Source organism: Gopherus flavomarginatus, chromosome 11 (genome assembly GCF_025201925.1).
Source record: "Gopherus flavomarginatus isolate rGopFla2 chromosome 11, rGopFla2.mat.asm, whole genome shotgun sequence".
NCBI lineage: Eukaryota > Metazoa > Chordata > Testudines > Testudinidae > Gopherus > Gopherus flavomarginatus.
In genome coordinates, this window is record NC_066627.1 from 40692889 (window position 1) to 40715664 (window position 22776).

General features: G+C 45.0%; 2 long non-coding RNA genes across 2 annotated transcripts in view; one reads left to right on the forward strand and one right to left on the reverse strand.

The window, feature by feature from the left end:
* Positions 1-1875: 1875 nt before the first annotated feature.
* The window catches only part of LOC127031457 (uncharacterized), a 44628-nt gene continuing 23727 nt past the window's right edge, over positions 1876-22776 (forward strand). Inside the window, exons 1-2 of the long non-coding RNA XR_007768554.1 lie at positions 1876-2571; positions 20492-20536. This is a non-coding gene — a long non-coding RNA (uncharacterized LOC127031457). The remainder of the gene's footprint in view (positions 2572-20491; positions 20537-22776) is intronic.
* Positions 2568-9711, reverse strand: LOC127031456 (uncharacterized). Its single transcript, XR_007768553.1, has 3 exons — positions 9171-9711; positions 3607-3753; positions 2568-2683 (listed from the first exon to the last, which is right to left on the reverse strand). It is a non-coding gene; the product is annotated as an uncharacterized LOC127031456 (long non-coding RNA).

A 22776-nucleotide genomic window follows, 5' to 3' on the forward strand; every position in this document is an offset into this window, starting at 1 on the left:
GACTAGATGATCATAATAGTCCCTTCTGGCCATAACATTATGCCCCTGAAGAATGACTAATAGATACTATTATAGAGAGCATGCCTGCAAAAAAATAACCAAAGGATATTGGAAATCAGACTCAAAGTTTGGCAAGAGACCTGAGTATCTCCTTCACTGAAACATTTTGTGAAAACATGCCTATGATGCTGGGACAGACACCATAAACAAGAGAATTGTCATTGGGTCTTTGGCTTCTCTGTTGAGACTAGGGTGACTAGATGTCCCAATTTTATAGGGGCAGTCATGCTTTTTGGATCTTTTTCGTATATAGGCTTCTATTACCCCCTACCCCCTCTCCCAATTTTTCACACTTGCTGTCTGGTCTCCCTAGTTGAGACTACCAGTCGGGCGGCCAGTTAGTACAAAATGGCTTTGTGTTTCGTTGTGATGTGGACATCTACTCGCTAGGTTGAAACTCATTTCGCAAGGACACCCAGTCAGTAAATCATCACTGAGCTGAGCTGGATCTGGATTTTTGGATAATTGAAGGACCGCAAGGCTCTCTTTGGGACTGAGTCCGCAGCTCAGTCAGTCCCACAGGAAAACCTAAGCTATGATTTTGGCTGAGACATGTGGTTTCACCTACTACTTGTGAGACTTGGATTATGTCAATATGTTGAGATGACCATAATGCTTTATTTAGCCTTGAATCCAGACTCCAGCAGTGGCCAGTATCAGATGCTTCAGAGGAAGGTATAACCTCCCTATCCTGAAGAATTATACTTATGGACTAGCATACCCAAAGGAGAAGTGTCTTCCTAGCCTCCAGCAGCTCAGAGATAAAAAGCCATGATTACAAAATCCCCCTCTCCCATCACCAACCTTCCATGGATAAACCTCAGTGGCCTTCAAAGAGTCTGAGCTGAAGTGTGGCTTGTTTCCAGTGTAGTGAGATAAGTCTTCAAATAATTCTTACTGCTAGTGGTGTTTGCTAGTGTCCATGTTGTTACATTTTCCACATGCTGCCACCCTCCCAGCACAACTTTGGGCATAACAAGGCTCATCCTTGTGGGACCACATTTTATTTTTACAAGTTAAAAAATAAAGTATTATTTAGTGTGCCGAGCCAGGTCTGTCACAGCGCGTCACGTATGCCAAGCGGCACAGCACTGAATGATGCCTGCGTCTGCAGCTTCTGAAAGACAAAAACCCTGCCTCCGTTTGGTGGGTTGTTTTTTTCCCCACATTCCCCTACTCCTCCTCACACTGGTCCCCTGCCTCCTCCAGATCTGAGCTCACCAGACTTGGCCAAAGGAGTGTTATCATGCTGCTGAAGACGGCAGAACCCACAATGTGTTTGTACCTGGGAGCCTCAGGCAGTGCGGAGTGGGCATGTGCCAAGGAGAACACTGGATTCTGTTTTCCGTGTCTGTTTTGGCTACTGCCTAATGTCATTTGGCCAATTCCATTGAAACAGAACAAAAGCAGAGAATACCAGATGAGAGCGAGCCAAAGGCAGGGAGCCGTGGGGGCCGGGGGAGGGAGGGAGAGGGCCTGTTGTTTAAAGAGCATTTCAGCAATGGTAAAAAGCTACATTACATAAAAGTTAAAATCACGGCCCTCCACAAACACACACACGCCCTTTCTTAGTGGTGGAGTTTCTTTATGTCAGCGTGAATGGTGCCTGATTTGCTGGTCCCATCAGTTACATTGCAGATGCTGGATGCCAGCTGAGAAGAATGTGGAGGAAAGAAGCCAGCACCCCTCTTTGAAAGGCCAGCTCCTTGCTGCTTGGAACTAGCAGCATATTTTTAACCCCTTTGCTGCCAACTGAACAAATTATTGGGGTTTTTTTTGCTTTTTTTAAAATCAGGATTTGTAAGCAATCACAATAATTAACAGAGCTTGGCAATTTGTATCTCAAAGCCCTGTATGGACAGTAGCCAAACAACTAATCATCCACGGTTTTCTGACAATCATATAAGTTTTATTTAAAGGAAAAATGTCAAATTTGGCCCAGTATTTGAAAAGAAGAGGGGGAACACGTTAAAAACTTAGGTCTCCTAGAAATGTTTTAATAATTTGAAAAAAAAAAAAAAAAAAAGCCCACGGGAACAACTGTTCTTAAACAACTAAATATTTGCCAGAAGAATCTGTAACCCAATTACTGCAGCATTAAGAACCTGAAAGTCACTGTTACAAAAATGTAACTGATCACTGGCACAAGTAAACAGTCTAAAGAGCAAAAGTTAAATTGGACTTTAAAATCCCTCTCAGTTTGATACTTAGAGCAGCCACCTCTGAGGTAGCATATAACAGCTGTGCAAAACTACATGTGACAAGAGATTAGGCCAGGACACTGGGTACGGCATGTGGATGTATGTGTAAAGGAAAACCTCAGCTCATGGAATACTATGAGGAGGGTCGGTTAGCACATTCCCTGGGCTCTGGAAAGTGTCACAGACACTCTGTTGCAGTGTGTTACACAGAACTAACTCACCAGGTCATATAAAATTCTAGGCGGCAGCAGGGAGCTGGGAGCCACGAAGCCTCAAATGCTAATTCTGGATCTACATAATTTGGTTTAAGGTAAGATACTTCGGGCATGATTTTCAGAGGTTCTGAGCACCCACAGCTCCCAGTGACTTCAGCTGTGTGTTCTTGGCATGTTTGCAAACCAGCCTCTCTGACTTAGGTTCCTCTGTGTAAAATGAGAGCATTATGATCAGTAATTATTGTTTGCTAAAGCAGAATGCTATATAAATGCTAAACATTCTCCTTAGGAGGAGTTCTGTGGAATGTTCCCTGAGGTTCCTTAGCTGTATCATGCCTCCCAAGTCAAGTGAAACAGTTCATTGTCTCTGGGATTCTTCCTTCTTTCCACTCAAGAGGAAAGAGATCATATTTTGATGAACTTTGGTCAAAGCGTGATTTTTGTAATATCAGAATTGGAACTGCCCTTCATTCAAAATGTCTTTATTTTGCAATTGTACTTCCATTGAGGTCAATGCACTCCTTGGCCCAGGCTCTGATCTCTGTCACAGTGGTGCAAATCTGGACTAACTCCATTAGTCACAATAGAATTATACCATGTCAACAATGAGATAGGAGGCCTTCCCACTTGCTAGTGGTGGTGCTGTCATGCATGAGATGCTCCATTTACTCTGTCGTGTATTTACTTAAGCATTATCTGCAGACAGCAGCAAGTTACCTGCCAGGTAAGTGCTCACTAATATCCAGAGACTGGGCTTCTTCTGTGAGAGGGCACAGATACCACCCGCAAAATCTAGTTAGTGGAGGCCTGATTGTTTTCCAGCTGTGGGACTGCCAGTACCTACACATGGCGTACCTCTCCCCACACAGTGATGTCATTCCCTAGAGCACTGCCTTATGCTAGAGGGGTGGAGATGCTGATTCTGGGAAGTCTGTTACAATGATTTAGTTCTCACATGCTAACTGCAGGTGAGACCCTGACGGCTCCCCCCTCCCACTCCTGACACAACACCCAACACAATGGAGGTGCCCAAACACTCCTCCACTTCCGAGGCAAGACAGGACTTACAAACACATGCCCTGTATCCATGTGTATGTAGATGAGAAATTCTCCCTGCAGGCCATATTGACCTTTCCTTTGGCTCTGTCTTACCTCTGAGAAATTCCCAGCCTTTCATGGTCCTGAATTGAGATGAGGATACTCTCGTTGTCTGGAAACCAGGCCGAGTCAGCAAAATCGCTCCCTGCACCTGCAAACTGGGATCTGCGATCTGAATCCTCCAGTGCAACAGAAAGAATAATTTCATTGGAATGCTAACAAGAAGACAGCTGGAGCCTATTCTGAGCCCATGGAGCCAGCTGGTTAGTTTGCATACCTGGCCAACTGAGCAAAGTTCTTAGCATCAGGCAAAAAAGATGGGCTGCTTTTTATTCTATCATTTAGCTCCCTGTAGCAGAAAGCTTTGGAGTCAGTGGAATCTTGACCCCCTGCCACATGACATTACTTCCTGACCCCAGCCAAAAGAAAATGCAACCAGTCTCCCTTGCCAGCACTCGTGTGTGTCACATCTTCATTATACCCAAAACCTGCTTGATGAAAAGGACAATGGAATAGACCTGGGGCTGATTAAACTGGGTTTAGCTCTTCCACACAATGAATGAAAATCATTGGACTTTATTTCCTTTCTATGATTAGAAGTGGACATACCGAATGAAACCCCAAAGTCTGGTATGTTTCGATACCCTTCCATTGCACTCATTTGTTGTTGCTTCCTGCTGATTCATGGATACCTAATAATGATTTTAATATTGAGTGTTGGTGAAAAGTGCTGCATTAGCATCCCTGGAGCCTCCAGGCCACTGTCTATGGACTCACTTCTGCCCTGATGCCCAAAAGACATGGAAACAAATCACACAGAATCCATCACTCCAAGTTTCTCTTGCCGCTGATCTTCCCAATGTCCATCTTCTCTGTTTGTAAATGTGTTACTGGGGCAGGAGCGACCTTCATTTTGTGCCACGTAAGCTCCAAGTACATTGTCAGTGCTTAAAAACAATAAGTGAGAGTACCTAGTGGGTATAGCACACAGTACAAATGTCATTTTGTCCTCCATGGCACCTCTAGCTCAGCCTTCAGAGGCAACCTCTAGACATGAGGTAGGTAGTTCAGTCCTTGGCCTCTCTGCTGAGACTGCCAAATAGTACAAACCATGGTGGTAAGCATTGTGAAGTCACCAAACCACTTCTTCCTGGGGCACTGTATTGACACCAGATTGTGACAACATTCAGTCACTACCAACCCAGGCTGGATTCCAATTGGTGAGCTGCAGGTGGAAGGCTTGGGATTCTGTTTCCTATCACGCTAATCTGGCGTGGCCAGGCATCAAAAGAAGAAGAAATACTGGGCATTTCACATGTGCTTTTTGGAGGGGGCAGTAGGAGTGGGGGAGTGGTGCCCTCCTTTTCCCACCCGTTTCCAGGGATATTAAGTCCAGTGGCAAATAAATCAGGTACCTCTATTTTTGGAATGCCTGACCTAAGACATGGCAAAGCAGCTTGATTTCCAGTGGGTGAGTGCTTGATGCAGGCTGAAAATTTGGTCCATATATGGTATCTAAAGTTCAGCATCCAAATATTTAGGCACCCACAATCATTAGTTGCTTTAAAAAAAATCTTGTCCATGCATATCCATAGACAATACATTTCTATCCCAAACAATAGAACAGAGACCAAGCCATCAGCATTAACCTCTGTATGACTACTTGCAGCCAGGGCAAGAAGCAGGAAGTATGGGTCATGGTGAACATGAATTATGTCTCTTTATTAAAGTGAGTTTAGCATTCAAAAAAGAAAGCCAGATCATCAGCATTGGCCACTGGCACTTTTGCTTATCCACACAGCAAGTTTCCCCAATGCAGCCCCTCCAATAGGCCCATCCTCTAACATGTGGAGGTCCCTCCAGAGGGCGGTTAGTGACTGATCGAATAAAGCTAAGGTGGGTGCTAATGACTGTCTCATGATCCAGAGCTCTGTGCCCCTTATTGATCCTCTCATCTGTCTAGCCCCTCAAATGAATTGACTCCTTTTTTCCGTCTACTGATGGTGCATCTATACTGCAGCTGAGGTCATGAATGGCAACTGATGTAGACACACCAGCGCCAGCTTTAATCTGACTTGCTCAATAAAAAATAGCAGCACAGGCTTCAGTGCGTGTTGCACAGCCCCATCTACCCCTCCCCCACCATGGCACAACGCCCTCACTGCTATTTTTAGTGAGCGAGCTAGAGTATAGCTAGTGTGAGTACGTCTACACAAACTGCAGCTCAAACCTATGGCTGCCATGGAGACTTACGCAAAGACATTGTCATATACGTGCTTGTAGCTGTGACTGCACCCAGAGCCCTGTTCTCCACGTTACCTAGTACAGCAGCCTGATACAGCCTGAACACTGTGGCCAGCTTCCAGAAATAAAGGCAGCTTCAGGAAGCTGTTCCTTTTAGCCTTCATGTCATTTCACTGCCCCATAGCAAATAATCCTTGTCCTATTACAGGTTTGATGGTGCATCACGATGTAATTAAAATCATACTCTCATATTACCTAGGGTGGGTAATAATCTAATACACAATACATTTTCAATTGGAGAGGGTCAGATCCTCGTCTCTCACCAGATTTATTGTGAGATTTACACCTCATTTTCCCCAGTACAACGTGAGGTCAGAATCAGATTCTTTTTTCCAATGAACTTCAGAAAGGAGGTTCTAACTGAACTGGTCTTTGTTTCAAGCAATGGCTTTTGAAACTGCACTCTCCCCACTGACTCACAAGATGGGACGGTGCTCCGAAGTGAGTGGGGCACTCCAGATGGGGTTTGCCCTGAGCAGAATTTATGACATTTAAATAGCGCCAATGATGAGTGGAAGCGGCCAGCTCATATCTGTAATAAAGCTAGTCACTGAACCTGGCGCATACAAATGAAGCGCTGAGTTTGCATTCTGGTTTTGCATAAAGCCTGGTGCTGCTCTGAAAGGCAACTTTGCAAAAATGATCCATGCTCACTGTATCTCCCTGTCGCATTTCGATTGTGCTCAGTTTAAAGTAAGAAGCTGTTTCTCTGACAGTCAGGCTGGTTTCTTTCATCCCGCACACCATCACCCAAGCCCAAGGTTCAAAAAGTGCTCACGGACACCTGTGCACCCCCATTGTCTTCAGAGGATGTCTCGGGGATATCTGTGCAGTCCCATTGCCTTCGCTGGGTTTACACAGGTCTGGATGATTGGAACTTGGCAAACATATGTGTTGATAGTGTATGAGATGGAGTAGAATCCTGTGTTAGGGAATAAAACCTCTAGCTCAGTGTTTCTCAAACTGGGATCGCCGCTTGTGGAGGGAAAGCCCCTGGCGGGCCAGGCCGGTTTGTTTACCTGCCCCATCCGCAGCTCCGGCCGATCACGGCTCCCACTGGCTGCAGTTGGCTGCTCCGGGCCCATGGGAGCTGCTGGAAGCGGCACAGGCCGAGGGACATACTGACCACCGCTTCCAGCAGCTCCCATTGGCCCTACACAAGCGGAGACCCCAGTTTGAGAAATACTGCTCTAGTTCAAGGTGTGTCGGTCCCATGTCCACTTTTGGCCATGTATATTTCTGCCTTTGTTTGGGAATTAGTTTGAGATTATCCCTCCCCAAAGGGCTCTGAGTCTAAGGGCCAGCTCTAAAGCCCATTGAAATAAGTGGAAAGACTCCCATTGACTCACTGGGCTTTGGCTGAAATACCAAAGCCACATGTCTGCCATGTAGTATGTGCTGTCACTCGTGTTCTTGAATGGCTTACTGGGAGTCCATTCTCACCCTACAAATTTCACCTGTAATCTCCACCATTAGCTGCGCTATTTATATGATGTGAGACAGACACAGCGAGACAGACTGGTGGGAGGGAACAAGGGGAAAGAGATCAATGTGTGTGTCTCTTTTGATAACTACAGGCAGTGTCAAATGATACTTCAACAGGATTGCGCCTCTCTGAATGTGAGGGAGCATCGCTGTGATCATTAGAATGTATTTCAAGAGCTGCCCACAGAGCTTCTGACCCATGCCAGTCTCCTGACAGTCATTTTTAGCACTATACCTCCTGAAAAACACATTTAAGTAAAGATACAGCCCCTCTGTGCTGCCAGAGATCACCAGCGACTGGGAGTTCCTCTAGGAACGACCAGTTAGTGACCACTGATGTAGACAAACCTCTGCCTGTACCAGAGGAAGCTACTCCCAGCACTGTGGTAAATTACTAACACAATGCACTCCATATTTTTTAAACTGATGTACTGGGACTCGCTAATTACACCAGCCTTACAGCTTCGTACCTGTACCATGGAGGCATTAATAATGAGGGGGAATTATAATGGTGAATGGTAACATCACCCAGAATACAGTAGCATCACACCAGACACATTGGCTGCAATGGGCTGACAGAGCTTTACTGTTAGAACGGTCAGTTATTAGAGCAATCTCTTGTATTTATTTTAATAAAAACGAAAAATATTTTCACATTGTTTCAATTATCTCACATTAGCTGCAACGAGTCTTTTCATTCTTATTTGCCTTAACTATTATTATGCAGGATCTTTTCTAAGACTCTTCCCAGGGCGGGCTCTAGGTTCTTTGCCGCCCGAAGCGAAAAAAACCCCCAATCGCCGAAAGCACCCGGAATGCCACCCCTGAAATTGTGCCACCCCAAGCACGTGCTTGGTTTGCTGGTGCCAAGAGCCGGTCCTGACTCTTCCTAAATCATACACACTGCTGAGCAATTCTGCAAAAGGCCAGGGAATGTATCTAGTGGTTACAGCATGCAACTGGGAATTAGAAATCCTGGGGTTCTAAAATTGTTGACACTGATCTTGGGCTGGTCAGCTATTCCCTCAGCTTCTTCATATGTCATAGTGAGATAATCAAATAAAACAGCAACATAATAATACTTCTCTGCCTCTTTAGTTAACAAAAAGTGTGTGATCCTTGAACACGAGCTATGTATTATGTGCGGCACTGTGGCCTAGTTGAGAGTGCACTGGACTGGAACTCAGTACACCTGCGTTCTACACCTCTCTCCTTGTGGTTTGCCTATGGGCTTCACCCGCTGTGTGCCTCAGTTCCCCCCCCATAAAATGAGGATAATGAGATTGACTACTGTTGTGATCTGTCAGTGAACTAGCTTGTGTTATTATTATACCAACTGCCATTTAACGCTCCTAAAGAGACAGTCTGCAATTCCGTACAAGGTCCAAGTAGCTGGAATTTCTGTGAGTCTTATGGAAATGAAATCCATGCAACAACTCACAGGTAACCGCTGGGGCTGCAGTCCTGCACTTCCTTATTTGCTACTCATTGTCCCTGCAAGTAGCAGCATTTCCCATTTCATAGCAGAGGCAGCAGCAGGTCCACCACTAGCCCTGTGCTCTCCCCGGCACTCTCCACATGCATTCCTATTCAGAGCTGGCATGAACTGCTAATCCCTGGCATGCAATAAGTTAGTAGGCCCATCTGGGTGGCTGCTGCTCATGCCCTCATCATGCTGAGAAATACTGCAGCGCTCAGTGTCATGGGGCAGGGCTTCTGCCCAGCTTCCAGGCAACCTCTGCCTCCCCCAACAGCCACCTTTAAATAGGCTTTCTATCCAAACATCAGCAAAACAAACACAGCTCACCCTTAGTCAGCAGTTCTGCTCTCTGCTGGCTCTGTTATGCTTCTGGAAGAGCAGGTCTTGGGTACCTGGCCCCTTGCTACAGGGCCCCCCTACAGACTTTAGCTCCACTCCTCCATGGCTCCACTCCCCAGGCACAGCCTGTACCTATAAGTCTGCCTCCTGTCTTCTGACAGCCCTTGCTAACCCCTGGTTTAGCTTGACCCCCTTTAATTAGGCCAACCCGCTCTGACACAGGAGTGCTAGGCCTAGTCTACTCATAGCTACCCCGTGATGCTCCCCCCCTCGCAGGGGCCCCGCACCCCGGGAGTGAATTTCACTGGTAAGGAACTCCCCTAAGGTAAGCAAAATGGGTTTGCCCAGTTGTTCTGTCTAATCACTCTGTTGCATATTTTCTGGAAAAAAAAATTGCAGCCCATAGACACATCCTCCCCGTAAAACATGGGCTGGAAACTCTCCTTCCCACTGTCTACACTCCCAGGGTGGCATGTGAGCTTCAAGATTCGCATGGAGATGGAGCCCACTGACATTGAAATTCATCTAAACTGTGAGCGAGAGGTTGTATCTGTTCTAAAGAAACCTGAGATACAGAGCCTGTAGGATGTGATGGGGGTGTCTTCTCTGGAGCTATGCCATGAGAACAGCCCTTTCGCCAAACAAACGAGAGTCAGTTACTCCGCCGGATGGATGGATGGATGGGAGGGAGGGAAGGAATTCTCAGGTCTAGATTCTCGAAGATATTTTAAGCAATGACAGTGAAGAGCCTAAAATACTGTTGAGAATCTGAGCCTCGGTCTCTCTGAACACTCAGGAATTCTCTCTGGCAAAGAAATGGGCAAAGCTGCTGCTTTATTTCCAGCTGTGCCCGGACAGTGAAAAGTCCCTAATTTTGGTGCTGTAAAGTTCCTGAAAGTCCATTATTCTAGGTCTTGGCTTTGGGACTAGTGATTTAGAAACAGCTTCAAAAGACGTCACCGGTACCTCACACCATCCAGTGCATCCTAGGCCGATGTTTTGGTGACAAGTCAGTTCTAGCCATCCAGCCAGCACTGACACTACCAGTTCTTTACTTCTGAAGGGAGTTTTAGGCTCCATCTATTCCTATTTCACAGGCTCATTTAAGAAGTGTGGTTAAATGTTTCCCACGGAGCCATGCTGTCGGATGGTTTGGCCAGCTGGTGCTCTAGCCTACACTAGAACATGCTTTTAAAAATGGGCTTAGCTAAAGCTGTTTCAGTTCTCTGAATTTTGAAAGGGAGACCAAAAACTAAAATAAAAGAAATCTTTTAAGTTGTGATTTAAAAAACATGAGACTCCTCCCCTATCCAAGAATAAACTAGGTTGATGAAATTTTTGCAAATGTCAACCAGCTCTCATCTTGACAAGGTTTGGCCCCATCCATGCAGACTGCTACTAGCAATCAGGCCTGGTATGCAGCACAAAATGTTACCCTGTCAGCATATGGTAAGCTTATTGGGGGAAGGGGGTCTTTTTGTTCTGTGTTTATTCAGCATCTAGCACGGGGGGGTCCTGGTCCATGATTGGGGCTGTTCAGCACTACTGTAATAGTAATAATAATAATAATAATAATAATAATAATAATTAATAATGTTGAGCACAGGTTTGTGGTCAGCATTGGCCAACAGAAACTAAATTCAGCATCATGCCAGTGAACACAAGCATTCAAACACGGTGCAATTTTACAGTGTAAAACAGGCCACTTTGTTATACATTAGTTGAGCAGAAACCACATTTGGTTCTTAAATCAAGGCTGGGAGGCTGACATGGACAGTTTCCACCAACTGAGCGGCCTTATTTCCACCATTGAATATCTGTAATACAATAAGCAGCTCTCCTAATGTTCCTCCCCACTGGGCAAAGCTGTGGAATTCTGCTGGGCAATGGCTGTCCCGCAGAGATTCAATGGGCTGCCTATGTAGTTCTGCACATGCAGTGCAAGCGCTGAGAGGCGAGACTGGACTGTGAGAAAACGAGGCACAGGAATTTCCAGAAAGGGCTACGTGTATAACATCCGTCATATAGAAAAAGTGAGGCTTCCCCCTTTTAGCCTGCAGCTCAGTACAAAGGGAATTCAGCGAGCTGCTGGTTCATGGCAGCATAAATTTAACTTGGGAGTGCAGCCAAAGACATTAATAAAGACCATTTCTGCTACATCCACATTTGGTGCATGGCTGTAAAATCAAGATGCTTAACTGATGAAGGGGAAACAGTTTCTACAAAAGAGACTTAAATGGGTGGGCAGGGAAAGATCTCATTTTTGCCTTAACTTTACCTACCTGGTGGCCATATGTATATAAAGCTGGGAAGGTGTTTTTGCACTTAACCACCAAGATAGGAAAGAGTGATTTCCCCCCTCATCTCCAGATAGCATCCAAGGGTCTCAAACATTAATTAATTAAGCCTCACACCATCCCAGCAACCAAATCCTGATCGCTGTTCTGCTGGTGTAATTGAGATAAGAATCTGTCCCAGGGATTTTTGCCGTAACTCACAGCAGGAGCTATGTACCTCTGCTTCCTCCATTTGCAAATGGAAATAATTAATTCTTACCAACCACCCAGAGGGTTGGGAAGCTGAATTCATTAATGACCCTTTGAACCGTGTTAATACAGGGAAACGGAGTCCTGGTCCCCCATTGCAGATATCTTTTTTAAAGATTATTCCCCCCCACATTTTATTATTACTCCACAAGCTCTGCCGGGAGAACAGGCCAAAAGGACAGCTGCTTATCCCCACTCCCATTCTGAACTACTCTGGAGTGAATAGGGCAGGAAATCTCAAGGGAATATGCTCTCTCATGAGAACTGCAGACTTTCGGGCTTCCAGTCAGGGCAGAAGTACGCTGAGGACTGACAGCCTCTCTCCCCTAGGCCAAGGAAGGGCAAAGGTAGGCAGACTACTGGGGAGAACACACATGGGAGCAGCCATTGCTGTACCCTTTACCACTGCCACACTTTGAACTACCCTGAGAGCCGGCTCTGGGCTGAGAGTGCCAGGTGGAGGAGCAGGGTATGTCTTCACTGCCAAGTTAACTCAGATGATCAGCACCCAGGTGGGAGCCTAGCCTGGACATGAGCAGCCACACTGTGAAGCCCTACCCACGATACTGTGTGCTCTCTGGGGCTGCACTCCTCCACGTGTGCTACTAGGACACCTGTGGACATATCCTGTGGTCCTTTGTGCTGCAGTAGGCTGAGCTGCTCGACGAGTATTTCCCTGTGAATGGTGGGATAATGTATCTGCCCTTCTAGGCATGCCAGGGGAATTGTGGGAAGGCACTGGAGGACTATCAGCAGTTGAGTGACTGAGCCTGCATCCTCACTGCAAAGTGAATGGGTGGGTTACCAACCTGAGTGAAAGCAGCACCCGGGTTTTAACTCAAACCCCCAGCTGTGTCAGGTGACAGAGATTTGTGCATGGATGGGAGGGAGACAGGGACAACATCCAGTTAAGAGCCTGGGCTAACTCTGCAATAAAGACATATTCTAAGGGGTGGCTATATCTCTTTGTATCCTGCCCCTTCCCACGCCTTGCTCACCCACACAAGAGAGGCCAGAGTCTAGCTGTAACGAATTTAGCATCACAGTCCTCCACGGGGGATATTGTTATTTTTGTTTTGCAGATGTGGAAAGTGAAGATGTGGAAGATGCAGAAAGGCATTACTGCTGACCCCTAACTTGCCCGAGTCAGCAGCAGAGCTGAGAACAGAGCCCTGGAGATCTCTGACTGAATCATAAGCTCATCCTTCCCTACTTCCTCCAAACCAGTTCATCCAGTCCTAAACTTCACAGCCAACACTGAGGCAGCAAAGTGCAAAGTACAAATAACACTAGCGCAGCCCAGTTGGAAGCTGGATGATGAAGAGAAAACCAGAAAACACGGTGTACTATTTAAATCAAACAGGTCACTCAAAGCCTATGGACCCTTGCTGAGCTCGAGGGGAATTCTAGGCTCTTCCATCTTTCCCTCCTATGCCCCCCAAGCTGCAGAAATGAAGGTTATTCGCTTGAAACCAGAGGTCTTTCAGATACTCTCTACCATCAGCGTCCCAGGAGTGTGAATGTGCAGAGTGCATCTCAAAGGAGAATGGGATTTTCTGAGGGGCTATTACACAGATATAAACTGAGCTGCATACAGGTGCCATGAGGAACAGCAGAATGGGTTAGGATTAGAGTAACCAGATAGCAAGTGTGAAAAATCGGGAATGGGGTGGGGGTAATAGGAGCCTATATAAGAAAAAGCCCCCCAAATCAGGACTGTCCCTTTAAAACTGCAAAAAGAACAGGAGTACTTGTGGCACCTTAGCGACTAACAAATTTATTTGAGCATAATAAATTTGTTAGTCTCTAAGGTGCCACAAGTACTCCTTTTTGCGGATACAGACTAACATGGCTGCTACTCTGAAACCTTTAAAATTGGGACATCTGGTCACCCTCGTTAGGACTGAATCCAGAGCACTCAGGCTGTGTCTACGTTGGCCTTTGTTTTCTTAGTTCTCCACTGTTGCAGCATTTTATGGGTTCAGTGGTGGGAACACTGGACCATCCAGGGCCGTTTCTGCGGTTTTGACCATCATGCCCTGAAATACTGCTCAAACCAAGTCTAGACATCCCAGGGGATGAAAAGGCGAGTGGGGGTACAGCTTGAGGAACAGGTTGCTTGGTAAACATGCTACGGCATTTGTCATATAAACCATCACTGATGAAATGGTGAGTTCTTACCACTGACCCGCAGCCTCCGATGATGCCTTTGCCTCATTATTTGATTCCTTTTGTAATCAGCTGTAGCTCTGCTCTTGAGTCCAATGGGAGCGGGATCAGGCCCACAGCTTGTAAGCTGTTCCAAAAGGGAAAGACATCAATTTTAGATGCCATGCACCATCATCACACTATATGAACAGCAGTAACAACGTGCAACCATGGCATCCAGAAGCCACTTATCTGCATGTTCAAACCAGGAGTTTACTGGGGCAGAAAGGAACTTCTGCGCAAAAGAACGGAACTCAGGCACTCAAATTTCTTTCCTGCATGTTTGCAAATGGGCCCATTGCGGGTGCAACATGCAAACGTGGATCGTTGGCAGCTGTGAGGCTGCAAGGCTGGAACATTTAGTCCAATGCTTTTCATTTCTCCAAACTAACCTCTCCCCATCACCCTGAGAGCCTCATTTCAAACAAGAAGCAAACTGGGAAACGTTTAGGTGGGTACACAGTGTACGTGCAGTCAGGAAGTGACTGTCTTCCTGTTAGCACTGGAATATCCCTTTAAAATGTGCCATCTGCCCCAGCATAATCCTGGCGATAAAGCTATAGGATGACTAGTTTGTGCTGCCATTATGAAAAAGAAACCTAGACCCACCTCCAATACAGTTCTGTAATTGTTCTATCTTTCAACTGCTTGTGTATCCCTGGCTGTATAGACTCTTGCCAGGAAAGCAGAGGGCGTATCTTTTTCAGAGGGTTCACACAGCTAGAGCTTTCTTTTCTTAATTATTATTTTGTTTGTTCAAAGATCCAAGATGATAGGGGAGGGGAACAAACTTTTGTCCTTTGCTTAAAATAATTCAAAGAGCTTTCCACTGCACATGCCAGGCTCAAGTAGACATTTGCATAACAAATGAGCCTTCCTCACGTTTTAGCAGGGTACAGCAGGCATACTTCACTGATTGGTGCAGCTCCTGCTAGGCTGAGGATACAGCTCTGCATCCAATCCCAACATGTCACGTACAGACTTCCTGCCCGTCCTGGCTGCCAACAGATTGGTAACTAGACCTGATTGGAAAAGTTTTTTGTGGTGTTTGAAGTTCCACAGCATTTTACATTTTTTTGCAGGGTGGAGGTTTAATTTTTTTTCATACGTGATGTACTCTACATTTTTATTTAAAATGATATTAAAATGTTCATTTATGAAAACATCCAGTTTGGGCTGAACTAAAAATTGTAACAACTATTTCATTTTTGATAAAACTGGTTGCAAGTATTTTGTGGGGGGAAAACTGGTGAATTCTTTTTTATTTAAACCTCTCCCCCTAGTGCTGAACCAAACGGTTATTAAAAAAATTTGGACTCGCTCTATTGTTAATTGATGGTGGCAGAAGAGGGTGAAAGCATTTGTTTTGTTATGTCTGCACTGTAGCTAGAAGATGTAATTTCCAGCTCAGGTAGACGTACCTGTGCTAGCTCTGATTAGGAAAGGGATAGATAAGACAGAAAGTATCCTAATATCATAATCTCTCTATATAAAACCATGATACACCCACAACTTGAATACTGCGTGCAGTTCTGGTTGCCCCATCTCAAAAATGATATATTAAAAGTAAAAAAGATACAGAGGAGGATAACAAAAATGATTAAGGGTATAGAACAGCCTCCATATGAAGAGAGATTAAAAAGACTAGGTCTGTTCAGTTTGGAAAAGAGACAACTGAAGGGAGACATGATAGAGGTCTATAAAATTATGAATGGTGTGTAGAAGATCAATAAGCAAGTGTTATTAACTCCTTCACACAACACAAGAACCTCAGGTCAGACAATGAAATAAGTAGGCAGGAGGTTTAAAACAAACAAAAGGAAATACTTCTTCACACAACACACAGTCAACCTGTGGAACTCATTGCTAGGGAATGTTGTGAAGGCCAAAACTATAATGGAGTTCACAAAAGAATTAGATAAATTCATGGAGAATAGGTCCATCAATATCTGTTAGCCAAGATGGTCATGGATGCAACTCCATGCTCTGGGACTGGACGACACGGGATGAATCACTTCATGATTGCCTGTTCTGTTCATTCCCTCTGAAGCACCTGGCATTGGCCACTGTCGCAAGACAGGATACTGTCATTGATCTGACCCAGTATGGCCATTCTTATGTGCTAAAAATAGCAATGTTGTGATGGCTGCATGTGCTGTGGGATGGCTAGTTACCCTGAGTACAATCCTGTCTGAAACCTTATGTACATACATGGAGCAGCTAGCCCCTCTGACTGCCCACATAGTCACAGCCGCACAGCTATTTTTACTGTGGTTCCTAGCACAATGGCATCCTGGTCTATGACTGGTGCTCCTAGGTGAAACCACAATATCAATAATAAAGCTGATCAAGCCCCTAAGAGTTTTACAGAGAGGACTGTTGCTTTTCCTCAAGCCAGCTGAACACCTGTATTACTTTGAATGTATGTATTTTTTTCCAGTAGAAAGGAAAAACCATTTTGCTTTCGTTACTTAAAATAAAACTAAAATGTGTAGATTTCACATCCAGTCATCTGGAGTTTCTAAATAACACCTGCTTAAATAGCAAGTCCTGGATTTTTCAGCACAGTGCACGTTTGCCTTCATTGCAGGTAGTACCATACTGGCTCAGTTACTCTGGTTAGCCACTGGAGGGTGGAGCCAAATTTCTGCACATTGCCTGCCCCCTCCCCTCACCCCCGCTCCTGTAGAAAGCGGTTCTTACACAGCTGATCAGAGACATTTTGATGGAAACATACTCCTTTGGAATACACAGTTCTGTTGAAGTCAAAACACTTTGTGAAATCAGGTCGATTTTACCAGGATTTCTTTATGGAAGAAAAACAGGAAAAAAAATCTGACAATGTTGAAACATCCTGTTTTGATATTTTTGGAAGGAAACATTTTGAATTTTCATTTTGAAATGATTTTTGTCTTTATTTTGTATATATATTATTAATATATCACATTAGGAAAGTCTAAACTGACCTGAAGCCATTTTTTTAAAACAAATCTCCTTTGCAGAGTATTTCGAAAATTTTGGTTTTCATTCCAATGTGGAATAAAGCCAAATCTCAAAATCCTCCCTGAAAAAAAAAAACCTTCCATGCTCCACACAGTTCTAGTTTTTTATTCCATCTTAATTCCTTGTGTGGGCACATACCCTGAGTCAGAAGCTAGCCTATAGAATAGGAAGATGTTCTGTAGCCCAAACAATTTGCAGCCTAAAGTTATGCTTTGAATAAGGGTTAAAATGTACAGAACTTGATTTTTTACAGCATTTTTCCAAACACAAAGCACCCTATAAAATTCAGAGTTAAATTCCAGTAGTGCTGACATCATGAAGGCAAATCAAGCAAGAGCTAAGCATTCCTATGCAGCCTTAGATATTGAATGTGTTCTGCTGGGAATGTGGGGGAAGATGTTCGAGGTATCAGCTGCTCTTTTTGAGCTGTGTTCTAGGATTTGCCTGGAAAGGCAGAACAGAACTGTGTAACTCATCACCTTCGATTTCTTCCTACTTTACAACTGCACAGCAGTGTCGGCACTGTAAGATCCAGGTCCAACACCAGAGGTAGAATTGAACCTCTGAATTTATGAGCTGCGGGGCAATGCTGAGTTTCTCTCACAACTTAGGCCACTATTTTCAACCATGGCACTGGTTTAAATACTGGACTAGAGCTGGCTGGGCCTATTCTGATGCTGTTTCATGGAGAGGTATCGATTTTGATGACATTTTCATCTGCATGTTTTTTGAGCAAGACTTTCACTCTCTGGAGGTAGGGCGCTAGCCTGGGATGTGGGAGACCCACATTAAAGTCCCTGCTCCATCTGATTAAAGCTGAACTTTTCATCCCAAATCACATAGCAAGGACTTGAACCTGGCTCTCCTAGGCTCCAGTACACACACTTCTTGAATCAAAAAGCTCAGGTTTCAACTGGAAAACAGACATTTTGACTCAACTCTATGTGGATAAAAATGTTCCAAATGTTCTGTTTTTGTGCCAGTATGGAAGGAAAACAACTCACTCTCCAAAACTTGAAAGTTGCTGCAAAAGAGAATTTTCATCCTCCAGCCCCAGCCATCTCTGCATGGGAATCTGCAGAACTTTGGAGGTCACCTTGGAGCTGCTCTGAGCACACCTTGGAGCTCTTCCTGAGGCAAGTTCTGCATGCAAGGCAGCTGCAGGAGCAGACAGAATTGTGGTTCTACAGCTTATTGGGGTTCTTAAACTTCATCGCACTGCAACCCACTTCTGACAACAAAAATTACTACACGACCTCAGGAGAGGGGACTGAAACCTGAGCCTGCCTAAGCCCCATCTCCTCATGTGGGGGAGGAGGTGGCAAAGCCACACCTCCCCACGCAGAGGAGGGAGAGTGGGGGGTGGCCTGTAACCTGAGCCCCCCACTACCCAGGGCTGAAGCCCTTGGACCTGGGTAGTGGGGCTTGGCCTTTGGCCCTGAGCCCCGGGAAGTCTAATGCCAGACCTGGCGACCCCATTAAAATGAGGTTGCGACCCACTCTGGTGTCTCGATCCACGGTTTGAGAACCGCGTCTGATAGCTACATCTATAAATAACAAACATAAATGTTAAATAACTGCAGGAAGGTCCCTCCGGTAAGCGCTCCATTGTTTTCCGTTTGTAAGTCATGCATCGTTTCCCCTTGTCACTTCTTCATTTTTGTGGTTTATTGAAATTCTCTCTTTTAAACAGCCCTGCAGGTTCCAGCACTGGAGCCAGTTTTCTTGTCAGTCATATATATTTTCTACAGCATGTACCTCCCCTCTTACACCGTCCCAAGATTTGAAGCGGAGGTTAGTTTTAGACAACAGAGGATGTGCAATGGGAAGGATGCTGCAAAGTTTGTTAACTCTGCTGGATTTTGCATCTGTTTCAAACAACAAGCTCAAGAAGGCAATGCGAAGAAATAGCCATTACACAGGACGCTCTAGCACAACAAATTAGGCTGGGGGTAAAATTTTCAAAAGCGCCTGAGTGATTTAGGAGCCTACGTTCCATTTTCCAAAGTAACTTAGGAACCTAAATCCCATTGACTTTCCATAAGAGTTAGGCACCTAAGGCATGAAGCCACTTGTGAAAATGTTGCCCTAGGTCTACACTAGTTTCATTCCTATTTCTCACCAGTTCCATTCAGGGGTGTTAGTGTAAACAATACACCACAGCCATGGGTGCTTTAGTTTGACTGAGAGGACCAAAGTAGCCTAGGGGCATTAGGTGCCTGATTCCCACTGAAAATCCCAGCGTTAGCCGCAGTAGCTTCAAAACTGCCTCAGAGATAGATCCCTTGTAGCTATGAATTAACCCGATCAGTGTCGATAGGTTAGCTTCATATAGTACCAGCATTCCAGCCAATCCCCGCACAGCCGCCATTCTGTTATTGCCACTTGTGTTCAGACACAGGTGTTGACGTGCTGAGTTCTAGGACTCGCCACCCCCTCAAGAACTACCTTATAACAATGGTATAAAGCCTAAGGAGGAGTAGGGTCTTCCGCAAAGTCTGGTTCACATTGTACCAGCAGAGTAAACAATCCCTACAGACAGGACAACAGTGAGAGGGCCCTGCTAGCAGCAACCATGTTTAAAGTCAGTTGGAGAGAGTACAGTTTTGATCCCTGGGTGGGGGAATACAAGAGCAGCCACGTGGTATATCTGTGACTTTTTTACAGAGGCATCAAGATCTGTATCATTTGGACCTAAAAGCCCCAATCCTCAGCTGCTCCAGCACTCAGGAGAATGTAATAGCCTCTGAGGGAGGGGTAATTATGCTGGCTGGGGTTTGCCTTCACTTGCCCTGACAGACCTCCTTTGCCAGAGTGGGTGACCCAGAGCTGGCTGTATGTCAGCCAGCCAGCCATTCCCCTCACACTAGGGAAATACTCTGCTTCATGTTTAGAGCCTGGGCAAGGATCTTTTGCAGAAGGTGGCGCAAAGTGGCCCTATCATGGGGCCAGGATCCATGCCCAGGCGCCGGATTCTCCTCTAGTGCTGGTTTGAGACCAGTGTAATCCCACTGATGATAGGGAAATTACTTCTGATTTACACTGGGGTGAGATCAGACTCCACCTCCAATAGCTGCTATCATTTTACCTTGCTCACTCTCCCATTTCTGTGCCTGGCCCCAGCCTTTGGAAAATCAGGACCTTTGTATGTAGCACTGACACTAGACATGGTCCAAAATGCCAGGTCCAAACACAGCCCTGCTCTGGGGACGTTTAGATCCAGGCCCGGCCCATCTCTAATCAAACAGGATTCTGCCATTAACACCTGATATCTATTCGGTCCACAACCTGGAAAGCCAAACTGTCTTTGCTGCTGCTATCTGCATCTTGCAGCTCAGCTCTTTTTAGGATGCCCCCTTGCCTGATGGGGATTGTTTTAAGAAGGGTCTGAAATGAGTCCAATGTTTTAATAATAGACACCATTTCCTTTAACTGAAAAAAACTTGTTTCCCCCTATATTTAGAAGCTTGTTTCACTGCTCTGCCCTGGGGAGCTCATGTTGTCATAATGGCCTAAGTGTTGTGCTTCTGTCTTATTTTTGACTTGTTGCAGCAACTGTCTGAATCAGATGGAGCCCAAAGCAGCTGCAGACGTATGGTAAGGATGTCCCCCTGCTGTTTCCTAAAGCTTGGAGGGTTGAAACGGAACTACACTCAGGCAAGCTGCTGGGGTTTTTCTTGGTGTTTTTTGTTTTGTTTTGTTTTGTTTTTTGTAATGGCAGAATCTGAGGTCACCATAAGACCACAGCCTGGGGAAGATTACTTGCTCTCATTACACAGGCTCATTTGTCCTTGAGTTAGACTGAGCTGCACAATTCAGATCCAGAGCTGTACCAGAAGCCTCCGCAAAGTCCTGGGGCATTTTGTTCTGCCCTGGGACAGAGGTGAGGGCCAGTTGCAAAATTCCTATTCAGGCTTTGAACCAGAAGTTTGGGAGGGGTGATAATGTTGGGTTTGGGGTTTCAGTTCGGAGCCTTATCCAGTTTATGCCATGCTAAAATTTTTACCTTCTGTAAATCATGCTGAAAGACAACAAGAGCTGTGCAGGGCCTGTATGGGCTTCATAGGAACCTTTCACAGCTGAAGTTTCATTCAAAGTCTGGGCAGCTGGGTTCAGAGTCAAGTCTCTTACCCCCGGCTGAACCAGGTAACGTCCCTGTGTTCTGATGTCTGCATCCAGCCATTTTAGTGAAGTGAATGAGAAACAGAACTGGTCAAGAATGGAAAATGTTGTCCATGAAAACTTTTTAAGTCAATTTTATTCCACACATTTTTAAAAGTATCAGATTTTTATATATTCAAATTTTGTCTAGAAATTGTGTATAGATAATTTTCAGTTGCAAACCTCCCTCCCCCCACACACAGTTTTTGGTGTTTCAGTTTCCTTTTTGATGCCTTTTTCCATTTTGCCACTGAAAAAGAGGTGGAAGGGAGGAGAGAATGGGTGGAGAGGAAAAAATGATAAATATTTTTCAAAAAAAAAAAAACCCTAAATGTTTTCATTTTCCAGTTTTGTTGAAAAAATGCACAAATGCTGATTTTAAATAAAGATCTTTTTTGATTAAAAATATTTCCTTTGAAAAATTTTTTCCAGCTCCATTGAGGAACCATCTCCACCTTGTGAAATGTTTCCTTCATTGTGAGCACTAGGGGCCCCATTTGCCTCTCATTTAGCCCTGCAAACACACATGCCTTGCTTTGCTACTGACAACAATGGGACTTCTCGTAGTAAAACAAAGCATGTGCATAAAGGTTTGCAATATCGGGACCTTACACAGGTGTGAATCAGGGTAGCTCCATCAGCGTCAATAGAGGTACCCCGGTGTAAAATGACATGGGAGTGAAGCAGGTTAGAGCCCAAACCTGGGAGGCAGTTGCTTTGTGTTTCCATGCCAAGAATATGTCATTCCTGAATATTGCAATCAAGTTTGGTTCTTTTTATTTATTTGTTTTTAAGTACACTTTGGCTCTTTCTAAACAAACAGGCACATTTATTTTCCCTGAATTAACAGATACACACAGAGCACTAGCCCACTCTTCATGGACATGCCCCAGCCTGCTTGCCCAACCATAAGTCATCGCTCTAAAGAGATTTTTCTCTTTGTGCACCTTGTCCGTTATGCGTTTGACATTTACATTCGATAAACAAAGGTAATACTGGTGACAATGAGGAACCACTCTGCATATTTGCCCAGGAACAGAGTCAAGACATTTTTTTTAATAGAAATTGAGCAATTTAACTGATGACCGTTTAAACGGTTACATCTACCTGTTGTGTAGCTGCAGATTAATCTGTATTGTGGGACCCAGTCCTGCTGTGTACTCTCACATTGAGAGTCCTCTGCACCCTGCAGGATTGGGCCTAGCTGATAATAAATTTCCTGGTCAACTGACGTACAAAATTAAAGCAGAGGTCCCTGGGATCAGGTCTCCTGCCTCCAGCATTGCCTCAGCCTTATATTTGAAAGGAAGGCAAACACCTATAAATAAATAGCACCTAAACCAACCCAACATGCACCTGGACAACGCTTAAATACTATCCATGCCACATGATGCTCAGACGGCTGACATTAATGAGAGTCCATTGATTGAAATGGACTTTGGATCAAGCACAAAAGGAACATCAGAATTCTTCCTTCCTGAACTTATAGGTGATGAGCCTAAGCAGCGAAACATGAGATTTATTTTCTTTTATTTCAGCCTATCTTTACAATTAAACTACAGGCCCAGATTCCTGGCTGCACCTGCTTCTAGCACAGCTGAAAAGGGAACTGCAATGAATGGAGCTGGTAGAAGCTTGCTGATCCTGGGGTCAGATCTATGGTAGCCCTGGCCCAA